This window comes from Motacilla alba, chromosome 1, assembly GCF_015832195.1.
Source record: "Motacilla alba alba isolate MOTALB_02 chromosome 1, Motacilla_alba_V1.0_pri, whole genome shotgun sequence".
Classification (NCBI taxonomy): domain Eukaryota; kingdom Metazoa; phylum Chordata; class Aves; order Passeriformes; family Motacillidae; genus Motacilla; species Motacilla alba.
The window spans coordinates 102,425,891-102,444,449 of NC_052016.1; the positions used below are offsets into that span (position 1 = coordinate 102,425,891).

At 34.3% G+C, this 18,559-nt stretch overlaps 1 long non-coding RNA gene across 3 annotated transcripts in view; it reads right to left on the reverse strand.

Annotated features, from left to right (window-relative positions):
- Positions 1–7,422: 7,422 nt before the first annotated feature.
- LOC119704513 overlaps positions 7,423–18,559 on the reverse strand; it is a 69,545-nt gene continuing 58,408 nt past the window's right edge. For all 3 annotated transcript variants that reach the window (XR_005257982.1, XR_005257984.1, XR_005257983.1), the window contains 2 exons: positions 17,456–17,618; positions 7,423–10,407 (listed from right to left, as the gene is read on the reverse strand). This is a non-coding gene — a long non-coding RNA (uncharacterized LOC119704513). The remainder of the gene's footprint in view (positions 10,408–17,455; positions 17,619–18,559) is intronic.

The window sequence follows — 18,559 nt, forward strand, 5'->3', positions numbered from 1 at the left end:
ATTCTATTGTTTCTTAGTAGTCTTCAATAATTTGTTTTATTTGCTTTGTTCTGACATTGAAAACTATAATTTTGACTAATAATGATATTTTATTAGGATGAATTACTCTGGTTGTGAAAATTCATTGTTGTTAAATGAAGTAGCAAAAATAGGTTGGATATTTAACATTTTCATTCACAGTGTAAAAATGACCTATCTTTAGTTAGTCAAATCAGTATAAATAATACACATAATAAAACACATAATTGCCCCAATTTAGCAGCTATCTCATTTGAACTGGTACTTTGAAGGATGTCACTGACAAAAATTACTATTCTAAAGTATCTTGTAAAAAAAACCAACACACTACAAAAAATGTAGCAGACCTGTTAAGAGGGAGAGGAACAAACTATGCCATATCTATATTAAAAACAAACAGACAAACAAACCTCATACTATTGATTCAAGGCAATTCTTTTTTTTTTACTTTTAAAAGAATTATTATTTTGTAGTGTAAAACACTAGACCTGAATAAAAAATTTTACTTTACATTAAGGACCCTTCTTTAAGTATGTATTTAAGAGCAAAATTACAAAGACACAAAATTATAAAGATACAAAATTACAAAGGCTATGAGATCCTTAAGGCAGATAAATGTCTATGAGCACCTACAATCCCCATCTTTAGCAAAGAGAATTCGTCATCTAGCAGTCCTTTGTTTTTCATGTGGCTTCCACCCCAGGATTCTGCTTTGCCATTAGTAGCAGTGTTACACTGGCAGATGGATGGCTTTCCAAAAGTCACACAGAATGGTGTGTGACTAGAAGTCACACTAGAATTCACTTCTAAGATGGGAAAGTCCAGCCCATTTCCCAGAGCAGAAGCAGTTTATTGTGTTTGTGCAGCAAGCTTTTGGTAGTGAGGTGGCTACAAAGGTGTCTACTGTGAGAAGCTCATGGAACCTTCCCCTGTGTGCAACAGTTGACACCAGAATTTCAAAAACCATGCCTTAAAAAGGTAAATAGCTTACTCTTTTATTGTAGTCTTTGCCTTCTAAAATTATTGATGTTGAAGTCTATCCATTGACATGCATGTTCTATATACTGAAGATATGAGTCTTGATCCACTTATTTTTATTATTTTCTGAGTGGACTGTACTGTTAGCTAAACTGTGAGGGATGAGCTGAGATCATCTTTTCAGGCTGTTAATTCTGAGATGGCCTGTGTAGAGCAAATCCTAAATTACAAGTAAAACCAAAAGAGGACAGTTAAGCCTGTAGATTGATCATTGATGTCTTCCTAACTGATGGACCAGAGATCCCAACTTCTCAGAAATACCTCATCACACTGTCAAGATTTTGCATGTGAAAATGTCTCAATATTGAGTTATTTCACTACTGTGATATTTTATTCCTTACTTTCTTGTTTCATTCTCTCTTCTCTCTCCACTCCCACCATTATTAAGAAAGAAGTGCTAGGATAATTTATTATCTGATAACTTTATTTTTTTATGGACCCAATTAGGTTTGCAATCTAGACAAAACATAGACATTAATCTAGATTTAATGGTTAATGATTTAATGGTTTAATGGTCTTGTGGTATTTATGACACTTTTTCAAATGCATTGGAAGTTCTTCTAATCATCAATCATGATGTTTCACTGTTTGCTGTGAAGGTTCTATGGTGAAAACGTCAGAACTGTGTAATTTCTTCCATTTAGTTCCCCACAGAGAATTGTTAGATTAAAAGACATATGAAATCATACCTATTTCTTCATTTCACAGGTTTCCAAGAAATCTGCTTTCTACTTTTCTAACTGGTCTGTAAAGCAGTTTTTAAAACAGTAAGCAGGCGAGAGCTGATGTTTTCTCTTTTTGTATTTTAATGGATTGACCATCCTGCAACTATGCAGGGACATGGTACTTTGTTTGAGAACGCTTGCATTTTTCAGTAGTAAGTTCATTTTTTTCAGTTCATCCTGGCATAACAGTTACATATTTCTGCTAGGATGCAGGCTTTATTATATGGTGTCATCTGCCTGCTCAATCACTATAATTTGTTGAACATCAGCCAGTCTTGAAATGATCTTAAAAGGTGGTTCAGATATAAAAAGTAATGAAGGACAGCTAAGAAAATATATTGTATAAGTCATTCAAAACCTGAACTTGTTATTCAGAAAATCTCAATATAATTTGGAGAGATTGTGGAAACCATATTCATATTCCTCTCTTTTATGAAAATCAAAATCACTGTTAATGTTTTAATTAATGTGCCAGATGGCATTTACATTTTCTGGGATGATTTGATATATGAAGTTTTTGTAGAAAATTTCCAACTGGAATTTAACAATACAGTATTCAAACAATGAATGTACTTTATTTTTGTGAATGGAGTGGTATGGGAACATAATTTGAGTGTAGTCAGCTCCAAGCAATGCTAGGATTTACCTATTAAACATATAGTCTGTTAGCAGTCCTTTTATATTGTACTTAGCTTTTTTTTTTTTTTTTTGACATCTCTGTTTGTCAAGTCCTTTGTTTTCTAAATACCAGATGTCTTCATTCTGTTGTTAATCCGTCTTAAGGACTTCTTGGTGTCGTAGGACTTGGATAATTGTTGTCTTAAGGGATGGAATGAGAAAGTTATTGTCATTAGGAGAGTCAGAAAATCTTTACAGTATTTTGTTCAACACCAAATGCCAATACCTATGGAAAATGGGAATCTGGGTGCTGTAACATTAGGTGATCCTAATCAGCTCTTGGGGTGCATGTAAATTTTGTATAAAAGTTTGATGTTGTTACATTTTCCAAAGTATTTAAAAATAAACATATAGGTTTTTTCACACTTTTTATACTTAAATATTTAGCTTGTTCTGCTTCTGATATAGAGAAAATGTATGAAAAAATGTGTCAGGCATGTCAATAATACATGCAAATTTCACTCACGGTAATAAAATGTTCCCTTTTTACTTATGAATGTTTTATATCTAGCACTTTAAGTAACAAGCTCTTCTTTCTACTTTTGGCTGAACAGTAATATTACAGCATGAGTTGCTTTTTGCTAATACATTTGAAATAAAATTAAATAATTTTATAAATTTAAAAACATATTTAACTGTAGTTCAGAATGATTAATTATATAGTCAGATTGCTTTAACTGTTGTTCCAGCTTTTTATAAAATTTTGAAGGTGGGGATTTGAAAATAATATTTTCTAGAAGATTTTGTGGATTTCTTTGAATTTTTAAATTCCAGATATAGTTTCAAAATCCTTTTTTTATATTCAGAACTCTACCAGTTAAGTTAAAATTTAAACCCCCAAACCTTAGACATTGAGTACTATAAAAAATGTTATTTTAAATTCAAGATTTAAAGACTTTTAAGAATGAGAAAATTTAAATAACAATTTTAGCAATTTCCTACTCTTATGTATTAAAATTAGATTTTTGTCTTTTACAAAAATAAAACTTTGATGATTGTTTGTTTTACTCTTAACATTGACCCATCAGCTGCTTGCCAAATAGCAGCTAAAGTAGACAGGAGAGGAAATAAAAGAACCAATTATAGCTAATCACGCCTTTAACAAGATCCTGATCCTGCAATGAGAATAATGTGAAGACATTCCTGACTCCACATGCCTGGAGTGTTTCTCTGTAAATGAAGATTTCAGGCCTTGAAATTTTCAAAGCTGGACTGTGGTTCCTTCTCAGCATTAAGAGATGTCTAAGATTTTAGAGGCTGAATAAATATGATTAGGAGCAGTAATAAACACTTGATGTGTTGTAGATTAAATTGCTGTGATAAAGTAACATCTCTACAGACGTTTCATCTTGATTTTTAAGAGGTTTCTCACAGTATTGGCAGCAAACTATAGCAAAAAGGTCTCTGGGACAGGTACTTTTGCTTTTCATTATACAGAACTCACTGTATTACAGCTCAGATCTGAAACGAACCCAGAAATGCCAATGTAGTATAAAAAAATAGAATTAGCACCTCAAAATATTCATCTGTGGGTTTTTATGTTTAAACACTTTTCTCTGACAGGAAATTGTTGTGGGCTTGACTGTCTTAGTTAGGAGCAGCAAATAATATTTAACATTTAATCACTTCATATTTTTATAGATGTTATATATTTTATAGTAAGAACAGGGCTAAAAGTACAATTTCAGACCTTTATAGTATAAGTTAATCTACTTAAGTGTAGCCAAATAATGCTCTTAACTATTTTTCATTCTTCAGACAATTACTTGCTTTTTGTTAACTAAAGAATAACTGAGGATGTAAATTACTGGCTAATAAATCTCTATTTAATCTTTGTTCTTTAGTTCCATTGGATAAACTAGAAGAGTATCAGACAAATAACATCCTACTTTTAAACTGGAGGGTTTTTTGCTAACAGCTTAAATTTGATTGAGAATAGATTTATGACAATGAAGATTAAGTAAATGCAACAACATGTTCAGACACATGACACGTGGGAATAGACACGATTTAATAAATCAAGGCTAAAGCCAAAAAACTAGATGGTAGACAAGAGGTGAGTGCATGTACAACAGTCAGAACTGCCAGCTGCTTTTAAGAGTCTCTTTGAAGACATTTTCTGATTATTTTTATATTACTTTTACTTATGAAAGTGAAGAGAGCTTTTTGGCCTCTGGCGATTTTTCTGGGTTAAAACTGAAAAAGATTTGAACAACCTGTTATAGTGTCTGTGTGTAGTGACCAGTTATAATTGCCACACTTTTTGAAAGTATTTTCTTAAGAATTGATTGCAGTTTCTATAGAATAAGAACATCAAAAGAGAAAGTCTCCTGTGTTTTGGATTTGTGTCACGGTACATCACTACCATTGACTAGTCAGTGTTTTTTTCTCTATTAAGTTATGATGTGTATATTTAAGAGAACAATGACTGCAGAGTGGCAAGTACCATTAATACTAGCCAGACACAGATTTTGTCTTGACTAGGCATTTGGGCAGATAGTTAAGTGGCCTGTATGAACACCAAATTATTTGCTTAGAAATTGCCAAGCCTCTAAATTATTTTCCCTGAATGCACCTTGTTAGTAAAGAATATCATGTTTTACACTGCTTAGGAACTCATAACTCTCAGTAGAACAGGTAAAATACAAACAACAGTATACACAAAATCACCCAGTTGCTCATTCTCAAATACTAAAAGAAGCAGCTACAAGGATAAAGGAATAAATTTTAGTTTTCTTGTGCAGTCACTGTGTATCTTCCCTGAGAGCAGATTAGGAACGCTTCGCCAACTCCCTGAAAACCTATTTGCGTAAATCACATCTAAATGTAACGTTGTGATACAATTCAGACACTGTCTGAGAGCAGAGGAGCTCCAAATCTCTTCAAGGCTGCAGTTTGAAGTGTGGAGATAACAGTGGGAATACAAAATCCATAATTACGGAGAGAACAGTCACCTCAAGCAATTAGGTCTGGTTTGTTTCTTGAGTCACCTTTCATGTTGCCATATATTTCAGTTGTGAACATTCATTCCATAGATTCCTGGAGCTGTTTTCTGTACCCTTCCTGCATCTATCCAGTATGAATTCCCAGAGCTAGCCAAACACATCCATAAAATGTTTCATACAATATGCAACTGGTGGCTGCTTTCTTGTGACAGAATTGCTGCTCCATTTGACATAATTCATCATATTGATCTGTGCTGAACAGGCAGACAATTTAGATGACTAGCAGAAAAATGGTGAAGTCAAGATATTTGAAAGCATCTCACTGAAGATTGTGGGCATTGTTTGCACCTTTTTTACTTTGCTTTGAAGCCCACCACCCAATTCAGAAGGAAAATCTTTCTGATTTATTTTGACATATATAATCTGAACAAAGAGTCTAAATTAGCTGACTTCTTGCAATAAACTCAATGGGGATTTCTCTTTCATGTTTAGCATTTTTATTAATATTTCTGTAGCCCAAGTAACTCGGCCTCTTTCAAACAATTCCCAGGAATTGTTTGAAGGGCAGTACAGGCCAGCAGCTGGTCACAGTCAGCAGTATAGGTGAGACCATGCTATAGTATAAGAAGCAAGTTTAGCCTTGCAGACACAGGCCATAATGTGGCAGTTGGACTGAAGATCAGAGAATGTTTCAGGCTGATTTTATCTAAAAATGTGAGTTCAGACAAGCTGATTAATAGCTAAGTGTTTAGGTCAGCACTTCACTATCTACACTCTTATTCAGATTTGGAAGATTAAAATGTGACACCACCTATGGAATATAGCCCTCAGGTTAAGTCTTCTGAAAAATTAAGTGACTTTACCACTTGTGAATGTCTTTGTTCCCTTCCTATATAGCTACCAGCCTGTTTGTGTAGAAGCGTTTAATCTATTTATTAATTTCTTCAGAAATTGAACATAGTGTGTTAATGTATGCAGAGAAATCAACATCTTAAGACATCCAGTTTTTCAGCATAACTCTTTGATACTAAGTACCATAGAAATAACCTCTTGTTCAGTTTCTGATTTTACCTGTTGAGCTGAGCCTTCCATCTCAATATTTCCTATATGAGAACTTATCTTTACAAACATGAATTCCAATGCCTACATTCTGTCTAATGAAAATGTGATGGTCTTGAAGGGATTCAGTAGTGGCTACTAATGGTTCTGGAACATAGAATTCACTTCAGCTCTCAGGCTTCTTCAATTCAGAGGAGGCTGTGGACGCTTCAAGATAATTGAGATGACAATACATTAAAAGCAATATCACATCTGTGCAGTATTCCATGTATTCTGAAAAATTTTACAAACCCATTTTCTTAATCCTCAGTTGACACCAAATGTGATTTTCTTTTCAAAACCTGTCTTTAATTGAGAATAAAGCAGAAGTTGCTTTCCTTGCTTGCATCACTGCTCATCCATATATTAGGGATGAATATTCAAGTGTTGTCTTCCCATTTCTACTTCTAATGAAAACTGCATTAACAGCAATCCATTGCCCAAAAAAATATGTTGTTCACACTTCCAAAAAACTCCCCTAAATAATCTGAGACTATAGATTAAACCCTGCAGAATGTCTCACCCTTGCTCAAAACCTTTCAGCTTAAAGTCTTGCTCTTAGAATCTGCGGTTGCCAAAATCTAATTTCTGAATCCTTCCTTAGTCCTAGGTTTAACACCATACTAAAGGAAATTGTAAGCTTTTAATTGTGGCAAGAAAATTGTTCATTCAAACTAGTTAGGTCACTATATTGCCAGATATCTACTTACCATCTTGATTGCAGTTCTATCCAAACAATACATCATTTTCATTGAAGAGTTTTTATATGGCAAATACATGGCAAAAGATTGGTTCATTCCTATATTTTATTAAAAATTCCTTAAAAAACAAACAGAAAAAAAACCCTTGGGAAAAAAACCCTTAAAAATGTTAAGAACCTTTAAAAAACATAGTCTTTACTGTTAGAATTTAGTATTGCTATCAAGAAGTCAAATGATTCAGCCATGACAAATTTGAAGAAAGAATGGAACATCAAAACTGAGACTACCTATCATTTGAAAACTGTTCATTAGAGATCATCTGCAGGTATTGATTAGAGATTCACAGTCACAAGGGCAAACTTGCTGTCAGTTCTTCGGTAACTTTGTAACTCTGACATTTGATAATGATAACTAAAAGTTCCTGGACCACTACAGGAAATTAATATCCATAAGAAAGAAAATTTCACTTCTAGGAGCCCCCAATTAGTGCAGATTGAAGGCATATATCTCTACAGCTACAGCAAGAGACAGGCATATGTCCCTCTACATTCACTGATGGTTCATCTACCTCTAATTTCTGTCTTTGTCTTTCTGTAGTATTTAACATTAAATGTAGAAATATGGATCTTTGTTCAAAGTAACTTACTAAAGATAACTTACTAAATATAAAGAAATAAACATCTAATAAATTATATCCTAACATATAATGCACCTTAAGCCTTGAGCTCTTATTTGTCCTTAATTTGCCCCTCCATAGCATACAGAGGCTTGTTTACAGATTGCATACAATGCACTGGATTGAGTTTTTATGAGACATTACTTGAAAGAGATATAGAAAAGAATTTATATTATTATTAATAAATCCTTAGCTGGAAAAATTCCAATAAAATGCATACAGCTTCTAAGTATCTCATAGGATTTGTGGAGTTAGTTAGCAATTTCAGATGAGTTAATTCTCCTATAGTGATTTTTAAACTCCCTACAGTTTTCTTTTAAGGTTAGCAATTTCAGATGAGCTAATTCTCCCATAGTGATTTTTAAACTCTCTGAAGTTTTCTTTTAAGGTATACATTTTGCTTTCATTCTTCTGTGTTGTTAATCACACTACTATTCTTTTGATTATTATTCAATTTTTTCTATGTGAGTCATTTGCTTTGAGGAATGTCCAAGTTTTGACAGACATTTTTTTACCAGTCTTCAGGGAAATCTGACAGACAATTGGAGCATGAAAACAGGCACATTGGTGTTGTGGAGAGAAATTGCGTTACACTAATCTTACACCCACTGGGCATTTCAAAACTGTAGCTTTAATGAAATAGAAGCAACAAATCTTGGTAACATTCTCTGGAAAGTTGCATGTTTCTTGCATGAAGCACACTGACCTGTTTTTTAAACCAACAGAAACCAGTTTTGATCCTAGTTTTTGTTAATGGAGAAGGATTATGGTATTTTATTCAGAACCGTGATGGTGTTTTAAGGTGCTACCAATCTCTTCCTCCTTTCCATAGTCATTTATTGCAACTTCTTGGCAGGGGATCAATGACATGGAAAACTGAGTCAATAGAACAAAACAGACCATGTAAGCACATCTAGTCTTCTTCAGTATAAACTGAGTAAGTTTAATTTATAATTGTAAAATTGGTATGGAATTAACTAATTTTTAATCTGGTTTTTTTTAATATCAATCTTACACATCAGTTTATATGTAGATACATGACAAAGGGCAGGTCAATATGATCTAATAGTGTTCTAGTAAGCCCCATTTTACTCTTATTATGCTGCCTCAATCATATAGCTCCTTGTTCAAAACTCTTTTCAGGAAGCTTTACTCACTGAGGTATCTTCCATTGTACCCAGTCACATAGCCACTTCCTAAGGAATTATAGGACCAATGAAGTATACATAAAAAAAGTTCCATGTAACACTAAGTTTGTCAATTTATGTCACTAGTACCATATAGATTTAATCAAAATAATTTTTGTATATGTCTTTCTAATGAGATATGTTATAACATGAGCAAAAAGGGTCAGTGACCAGGCTTTTCATCCATGAAAAATTTGCAGTAGTTTGATATTTTCTTTGTTTCACATTTGCACAAAAATAATAAATATACATTATTTTTAAGCAACCAACATCTTAAAAGAAATCTAAATAAAGTTGTGATTTTGACATTTCATATCAAATGTTTATATGTGAACACTGTTATAGTAAAATTTCTGGTTAAGCAATGATGTTATTCCTTAGCAGTATCCAAACAATCTGCCTCACAACCCCCTCTGCAATTAAAGCTCTGTTGCCCTCAGCTGCCCTTCTTCTTTGGTGCCGATCTTGGACCTGCACTTCAAATGTATTGGCACAATGTCCTGATGACATATGGTTGCAAGATCCATATTCAGGTTTTCCTAGTCGGGAGAACAGATGTGTGTGTCTGGCTAGTCTTAAGAAAAACCAAAACTTGCCAACAGATGTGAAGTCTTCACTTGCTAAGTCAAGAAATGTTTATGAAAAGTTTTTATGAATTCTGCCACGCAATTGTCAAGTTGACTACAGCTTAGAAAATCTCATACTGGTTGGTGAATCCTGAATTATTTTTCTCACCCAATAAACAAAATATTATTTTTACTATGAATATGAAAGACTCACAGTCTCTTTTTTATTATTATTTTTTTATTATGAGAGTATTTTTATCTTTCATGAGCATTTAATTTATGCGATCCAAAGCATGAGAGAGAGAAGGCACTGAGAAACGTTGTTTTGGGCTGTGGAGTTTTGATACTGAATCTATTTTAGATCTTGCCTAACATTTTTGTTTTCAAGACTATAAGTGCTTTGCTTGCTGTTTTGGCAACACCTGACACATATCACAAGATGTTTTATTTCATGCTTTTCTCTGATGTAACAGGAAGAGAAAGGATCAAAGAGTAAGTTCTCATTATTAATGGATCAAATGGATTCTTTTCCCTTCAAGGATGGTTCTTTAAGGTCCAAATATTTGTCTGTTGCCATCTTGCACTGGACATTTATTTTATGCGCTGAACTATTTGTGAGGCATTTTCATGTAAATTAGCGCAACTAGAATGATTTGCCATAGAACAGAGGAAGAAATGCTCCACATCAAAGAAGTGTTAACATCTACCTCAGGTGCCAGCATCTGTTCATTTCAGAGTCCAGGATGACTGCCAGAAGTTTATTGGTCTTCAAGTGCTGATATTGACACAATAAATGAGAGGAAGAGACTTAGTGATGCCCAGAATTAGATGGTAAAAAGGCACTTACCAGACAGTCTCCCTCATTCATCATTTTAAAACCATTCTTAATGTTTAAACACATGCCTGTAAGACAAATCATTAGTTGCAAGGACCTCAGAAAGATCAGAGCTGTAAAAGATAATGCATCACCCAATAAAAAAAAAGCCAACAAAACCATAAAGTTCAGAATATAATTATGCTTTTACACTTACAGCTGAAATTCAGCCACATAGTCTCTATTTGAATATGAAATAGAAATTCACAATTTAAATTTCTAAATCAGTAAATAATTTTACAAATTATGGGTAGAAAGCTATCCAGCATAAGTTATCATGAGATTAAACTGCAAGGAAATTCTAGTGTGGATCAGATTGGTACTCCTTTCACACTTATTGCCATCTATTAAACATTTTGGATTTAAGAAGCAAATCTTTAGGTGAGGAAATCTTTCCAAATGCTACAGAAAAGTTATACTCTATTATCTCACAAAGTAGATTGGCAGTGTACAAATGAAATAAAATCTAGCACCTTTGAACTAACACCACTTTTTTACAAACCTTAATTTAATTTTGTTAACACTAATGCATGACACTGAAAAACAATTTGAGAGTGGCTACAAGGACAAATTAATCTTTTAGTGGATGGACATAAGTTTTCATTCCAATTGAAATTTCTCTCTGGAAATTTAACAGGGCTGGTATACACTGGATTTAAAATACTTTATTTTTCATTGATTTTATAAACTGTTTGTCTACAGAGTTGAATACACATTTTAAAATTTTAAAAAATCTGACTTTTGAAGTTTCTACAATCTATGAAGGCAGTCTGCTCTAATGCTTGATTATCCTTGAAGTAAAAAGGCTGTTTTTCTGTTATACTCAGTCTGGATCACCCTTGTTTCAACTTGAATCTGTTGATGGGTTCCCTCTCACTCTGCACCAATGTAATGAGCTTATATCCATGTCTTTGATGACCCTTCAAAGAGGCTGGGGAGGTGTTAGGCTCCCAAAGCCATGCCTTCTCCAGGCTGACCAAGCTCAGCTTCCTTACTGGGAAGTGCATTTCTCAGTACACCCTGGGAGCTGTTGGACACATTTTCTTCTAGCTCAAACATGGGCTCATGTCCATCAAGCTGCCCACGACCACCCCAGGGCCTTTCCCAGAGAGCTGCTGTCCAGCTCCTGTTCTGGTGCAGAGGCCCTACTTTCCCAGGCACTGAACTTTGGTTTTGACTTTTAAACAATTAAATAAAACCATTTTATTCATCCCTTTCTTCTTTTTAGGAGAAATGATGATATTGGGTAAATTTCTTCTTTCTTAGAAGAAATTAGGAGAGGCTAAATATGACACAAATTAAAATATGCACATGTCTTTTGAGGCTATTTACAAAATATTTGAATCTAATCAAACATATTTGGGTTATTTAGGTGAAGCTATTTTTCACTCCAGAGACATTTTATAGAACTTGAATGAAAAAGTTGTTGCTACTCCTCTCAATAATACCTGTGAATTTTAGCTGCCAGATGATAAGAATTGTTGGCTGGCGAGAAATGGAAATTTACACTGCTTCAATTTCAGGTCATGCATATCCTGTTTCCATACTAGAAATGAAAAGGAAAACAACAGGAAGGAGTATAGCCCTGTCTTCTTTGTCCTGTTGGCAGAACACTTCCATATGGAAGTGTAGGAAGAGTAGGAGAGTATGTGCAATCATAGATCTAGGAAAAAGTAAACTTTTATTAAAGCATCAAAGTCTATCAGTTTGAAAGAAATAAGGAGTTTTAATAATATTTAAAAATTATTTGATAAATGTTTGTAAACTTTCAGCTCTGTGTTGTGACAGTTTTGGGGTTTTTTTGAAATATGAAGCAGAGTCATGGCATATCCTGAATTGAAAGGAAGCCACAAATATCATTGAAGTCCAACTTCTGACCCTTCACAGGACAACCTCAAGAATGACAGCATGTCCCTGAAAGCATTTTCCAAACACTCCTTGAACTCTGTAATTCTTGGTATTGTGTCCAGTTCTCTGGAGAGCCCATTCCAGTGCTAAGCCAACTAGGTGAAGGTCTTTTTCCTAATATCTAACCTAAATTTTCCCTGACACAATTCAGGCCATTTACTCAGATCCTGTCATTGATCACCAGAGAGGACATCAGTGCCTGTTCCTGTGCTTCCCCTCAAGGGGAAGTTGTAACTCCAATGAGGTCTCCACTCAGTCTCCTCTTCTCCAGGCTGAACACACCAAGTGACCTCAGCCACTCCTCATACAGCTTCCCCTCAAGGCTCTTCACATCTTTGTTGCCCTCCTTTGGACAGTCTCTAATAGTTTAATATCTTTTTTATATTGTGGCACCCAAAACTGCCCCCAGCACTTGAGTGAGGCTGGCCCAGTACAGAGCAGAGCAGGACAATCCCCTCCCTTGCCCAGCTGGCCATGCTGTGCCTGATGCCCCCAGGACAGGGTTGGCCCTCCTGGCAGCCAGGGCACTGCTGACTCACGTTCAACTTGCCATAGCCTTGGACCCCCAGGTCCCTTTCCTGGCACTGCTTTCCAGCCTCTCATGCCCCAGTCTGTCTGTACATCCAGAATTGTTCCATCTCAGGTGAAGAACACAGCCCTGTCTCTGTTAAACTTTATACAGTTGGCGCACAGTAAACATCTTATAGCTGCTGATTGCCCAGGCCTCTAGTATGGCAATCACAATGGAAAATCGTCCAGCTTCCTCAGATACTATGCCTTCACATTCTTTTCTCTTTGAATTTTTTCTAATAGGTCTAACAAAAGGCACAAGCCAGATGAAGAAGTCTTCAGACACTTGTTAGAATACATTGTGGGGAGCTAAGAGGGTAGACAGAAACATTTTGAATACTCCCTGTTTGTATTAACAGTTTCTTGTTAATCCATTTTGAGGTGAGATATTTCAAGCTACTTTTCTAGTCCAGCCAAATTAATAAACAAATTGGAGTGCTCACATTTAAATTTTGAGTAATTAACAAGAAGTTTGTATTGTTTCTATTTTCTTAAAGATAATTGCTAAAAATGATTTTTTGTTTCAATTTTAGAATAGAAAAAGAAATAGGAAATAATCTAGTTTTTCTTTTAAAATTAGAGGGTTCATTGTATTTATTTCAGAGGACAATAATTCTTTGGTTAGAGCAGGGTCCAAAATGACTGATTTTAAAATAAAAATTTTATTTGTTTTGAAAAGGAACTCTGTGTTTTATTTGATAACAAAGGGTAACTTTGTGTGCCAATTTCTTTGAGATTAAATAGAGATTATATCATGTTTGCTTAACTGGATTTTACACAAATAGAATCCACTGATAACAAAGAACTAATAATCACTGTTTATGTTGCTCAAAAGTAGTACTGAAAGGTCAATTGTATTATATTTTTCTGACACTTAAGAAGCATGTATTTTTTTGAAAAAATCTGATCTATATCCATCTCAGAGAGATTTCTCAAGTCTGTGCTAAATGAAACAATTATTCATGATATAGCAAATAGAAGAAATTGTATGCAAGTAGATGTGTTAATATGCATCTTTATGTAGACTTATTAGAACACTATTATCAGCCTTATATTCCAAACACTTTAATTCCCTCAGCAAAAATGGAATATTGAAAACATTCATTACATTATCAACTGACCAGCAGGGAAGTTACAATGAAGTGATTGTATAATTGCTTTAATTGATCCTTTTGAAGTAATATTGTGTGCATCGTAATTTATACATATTAGTGAATTTTAGTACCACATTCTGATATGGAATTACTCATGATTATTACCAGGAGGAGTTTGGATTAGTGCCTTTTTAAAACTTAGTCAGTGAAATCTCTCTTTTGTAGCAACGCAATCAACAGAAGACATAAACTTCTATGCCTCATTTAAATGACTTTTTTCCCCTACCATTTGGCCTCCTGCCTAAAGGAGACAAATATTAAAAATGCTCTCTTTCCTCCCCACTCTGGCAGAAAAAAAGAAAACCAAAAAAGAAACCCCACATGAACTAAGTTCTTCATAGAATCATATTTGGTTGGAAAGGACCTTAAAGAACATCTGTGCAGGGACACCTATGGGCCTTTATAAAAGCCACTCAATCAGTTTGCTCAGGGCTGTAACCAACCTGGCCTGGAACATTTCCAGGGATGCGGCTTCTCTGGACAGCTAGTTCCAGTGCCTTCCTGTCCTCTCAGTAAAGAATCTCTTCCTAACAATTATTCTAAGTGTTCTTGTTGTTCTATTGTCGATTTTCACATGATGCCAGTCAGCTAAGTCATGGTGGTTGTGACCCTTCTGTTTATTTCCAGGTTAGGAGTTCTGATATTTCTGTCAACTATAAAGCTGCCTTTCCACTGACATGTTTTCTAAACACTTGTTTTATTCTACTGGAGTAGTTCCATGCTGATGTTGTGGGATTGTGTCTGTCTCAGGATCAATCCTAAAGCCTCCTAACATGCAGTAGCAGCATTAACCCTACTTGGTTGTTCTGCAATCTATTTCTCTTGCTAAGGAAGCAACTAATTTACTAGACAGTTACAAGCTCAATTTACAAGTTACCAAGTCAGGAAATAGTATTTTCCAAAAAAGTCATCATCTCTTTTGAATTACGGTAGGATTTCAGAAAAGGGAACAAAATATCTTGGCATCTATTAGACATTAGCAGATGATCCCTAAAAGAAAAGTTAACAAGTCTCATTACTACAGAGAAAAATATTCACAGAAAGCAGATATATAATAATATATTAAACATGAACTTATTATTAATATTGATGTTAGACTGAGGGTAGTTTAAAGGAAAAGCTGCATTGGTATTTTTCTGTGAGTAAATCTTATCTTCTGCATATGGCTGAAAGAAACCCATTTGGCTTTGATATGATTGAGGTATAATTTACTTTTCATTATTAGACATCTAGATACCTTCTGGAACCAAAGCCGTTAACTGATCTGTAGAATAGATGTAACTGATATTTGGAATAATACCATCTTTTTTTACTTTCCTGAATAATACCTCTTGTTTTCAGTTTTTCTGTCTGATTTCCTCTGATACTTTTATTACAATAATCAATGTACTTGATTATTGGATTTTCTTACTCTGAAGTCAGCTTAAAAACCTCCAGACCTCTGCTGATCTTTCAACACCACCCATCAGCTGAATTCACCATTTCAGGAAGACAGAGCTCTAATCTGATTCTGGAATAGCACAGTCTGTAGTCTGACTATTAAATGAAACATTACATCATACACAGAGGATTTGATACTTTCCATTTTTCTATGATTTGGTCAGATGGTCAGTCATCAGAGTTTCACTGTAGCTGCATAGTACCACTGTTTTGATTGGGTTTTTTGGGCTTTTTTTATTGGAAGGCTTATACAGGCTTCTTGATAAAGTTATTTTTGGTTTAGCAGGAGGAAAGCAGACTTTCTGGATTCTCTGAAGAGTCACTTCATCAGAGAAGAGGGAGTAATAAGGTTTCTTAAGGACTCTGTCTGACTAGTGAGTAAGCTATGAGCCTCTCTCTTGTTTTTGTTCAGTTAGGACCTCAAGCTCACCCATGCATCCGTTTAAACAAGGTTTCAGTGTAGAAGCTAATTAATTTCACAGAATAGTAGTCACAATTCCAACATCTAATTCCTCATTTAAAATAAGACAGTGACATTGTCTGTGAATGTCACAAAGAGACATATTTCAGACCCTGCTGATATTAATTTAAATTATAAACCAGCGATGAATATTCCACACAAAAGTATTTTAAAAATAATTTCTGTATACCAGATGTCTGTCTAATTTCAGTTTCTCCTCTGTTTCAGTCAAAATATGGGACCATAAAATTATGATATTGCATAATTATTTTTTTCAGGCATAGAAGAATCATTGATGACATCTCTAGTTTCCAATTAGCAGGCATTTGAACTGAATATTCTTCCGTTAATTGCTTTTCAGCAAATTTGAGCCCCTTCATTAAGTGTGCAATTCTGCCTCCCAGTAGCTGGTCTCTCATCCAGCTTCTCAGTAATACCTGACAGCTGTGTCTTTCTTCATCAAGATTACACCTTTCTCTCATTTCTTTGTCATATTATAAAATTGTGTGGATAAAATATGATGGAGTAATGTCAATGCTTTAGCCTATGTACCAGGAAAAAGCCTAAACCATACTCTGACTCAGTCTTTCTCAAAGAGTTTCTAGTGTTTAATGCTCTCCTCGTTGCTCTTCTAATGACAGGTCTATCTAAGCACAGTGAGCTTTCACAGACTGTAACAAAGTACTTCAATAGTATAATAAAGCTTCAAGAAACAATTACTTTATTACAATTACTGTGCATCATTTTCTGTCATAAAAAACACTAGCTAATGAATGAAATGATAAAAAGATGAAGATGATTTAAACATAGCAGCATGTATTTTAAAATTGAATTTTCAGTGTAGGCTTGAGAGACCCTCTATAGATGTGGCTTATGTTGTCTTTAAGGGTTTTTAAACAATATTCTTTATATTTTGCAAATGCAGTTATAGTGTAGTGAATGGGACTAAACAGAATGGCTCTGCCAAATGGGATTTCTGGCAGTCTAATGCAGAGGCTGAATAGTATTTTAGATATACAGTAGATCATAGGGAACTTTGTTGACATTCAAAGGAGTTGTTTTAGTGGGTTCCCAAAAGTCATAAATTTAAAACATTGAAGAAATAGTCTCTTCATCCCTTATTTTCTTTGGATTACAAATTAAAGCTGTTATTTTTCTGGGCCATGAAAGAGAGATGGCTTTCAAGGCATTGGAGACAATGCTTGAGGGATATAGATGTTACAAGTGTATGGATTCTGTACTGCTTGCCTAGACTGAAAAGACCTCTTAAGCTTCATTAAAACAAAACAGAAAAAAGAGTGTATTTGAGAAAAGATAAAAAAAGGGAAAAATCTATTCTAAGTTTCACTCTGAAATGTGGTTCTTAAAATTTCAAGACAAACAATTAGGCTATATGCTAACTTCATTCTATACAGACCTTTTAATGACAGGTGATTAAGTACATGCAGTTAGTTACATGACCTTAAGAATTCTGCTTCCTTGTTTCTACAGCTCCTTGTCAGTGTGTATAAACAGGCTTTGAAACATTTTTTCTTTGAGGATTCCATAATGTTTAACCTCAGGAATAGTAACAGCTGCACCTAAAAATAAAAGTAACACTGTAATGGTAAAAAATTGGCAAAAAGAGCTGTAGAGAACACTGAAACAACGACAACAAAAATATAATTACGGAGAACACTGCACGACAGTTTTGAACAGGAAGACAGCAGCATCTTTTAAAAATGCATTTTAAATAGCATTGTGAAAATTCTTGTTTTAATACTTCACTAAATATAGAAACAAAATAAATTAGTTTTTAAAATGCGTAGAAAGTATTAGCATTTGCTGTGATAATTATTACCCTTCTGTAGAGAGGATTCACTCTGAATCTCTTGGACTTCAGGATAACCCAAAAAAGTGCTTCCCTGTTTGTACAGATTGCATCAAATTCTCACATTGTAGAAGCATTTCTTAACTTCATGGACAATATGAGGGACTAGTCTGACACAGAATACTGAACAAAGCAGATTAATGATACCGTGCAGAATGGCTGTCTCTCTAATATATACACAGTGGCAGTGTGTATTTGATCTTACACTTGCTCTACAGCATTACATAAATCATTAAAAATCACTCTTAGTGAAGACTCACTAAAGGAATCACTCAGATAGTCCAGTGATCTCAAGGAAAGAAGATTTAAAGGTCAGTGATTAGCACCAGTGTTAACAATTGCCATTATTTGCTTCCTTGATGAAAAACTGCAATCCATATTTCAAAATCCCACCTTTTAAAAAATAAAACCTAAACTTTATAAAATGTATGAAATAATTATCTAATATAAAAAAATTGCAATTGCCATTAATCTATTCAAAACAGAAGTCAAGATGTCATTCCTGTTAATATAATAATTTTTGGGTTTGTTTCTTTTAAGACAAAAATACTGCTTCTTTTAATTAATCACAGAGGATATCACTTAAGAGCTCAGAAATCTCAGTCTCAAATAAAACTGCAATGTTCAGTCATTTTGTTCTGATAATAAGAC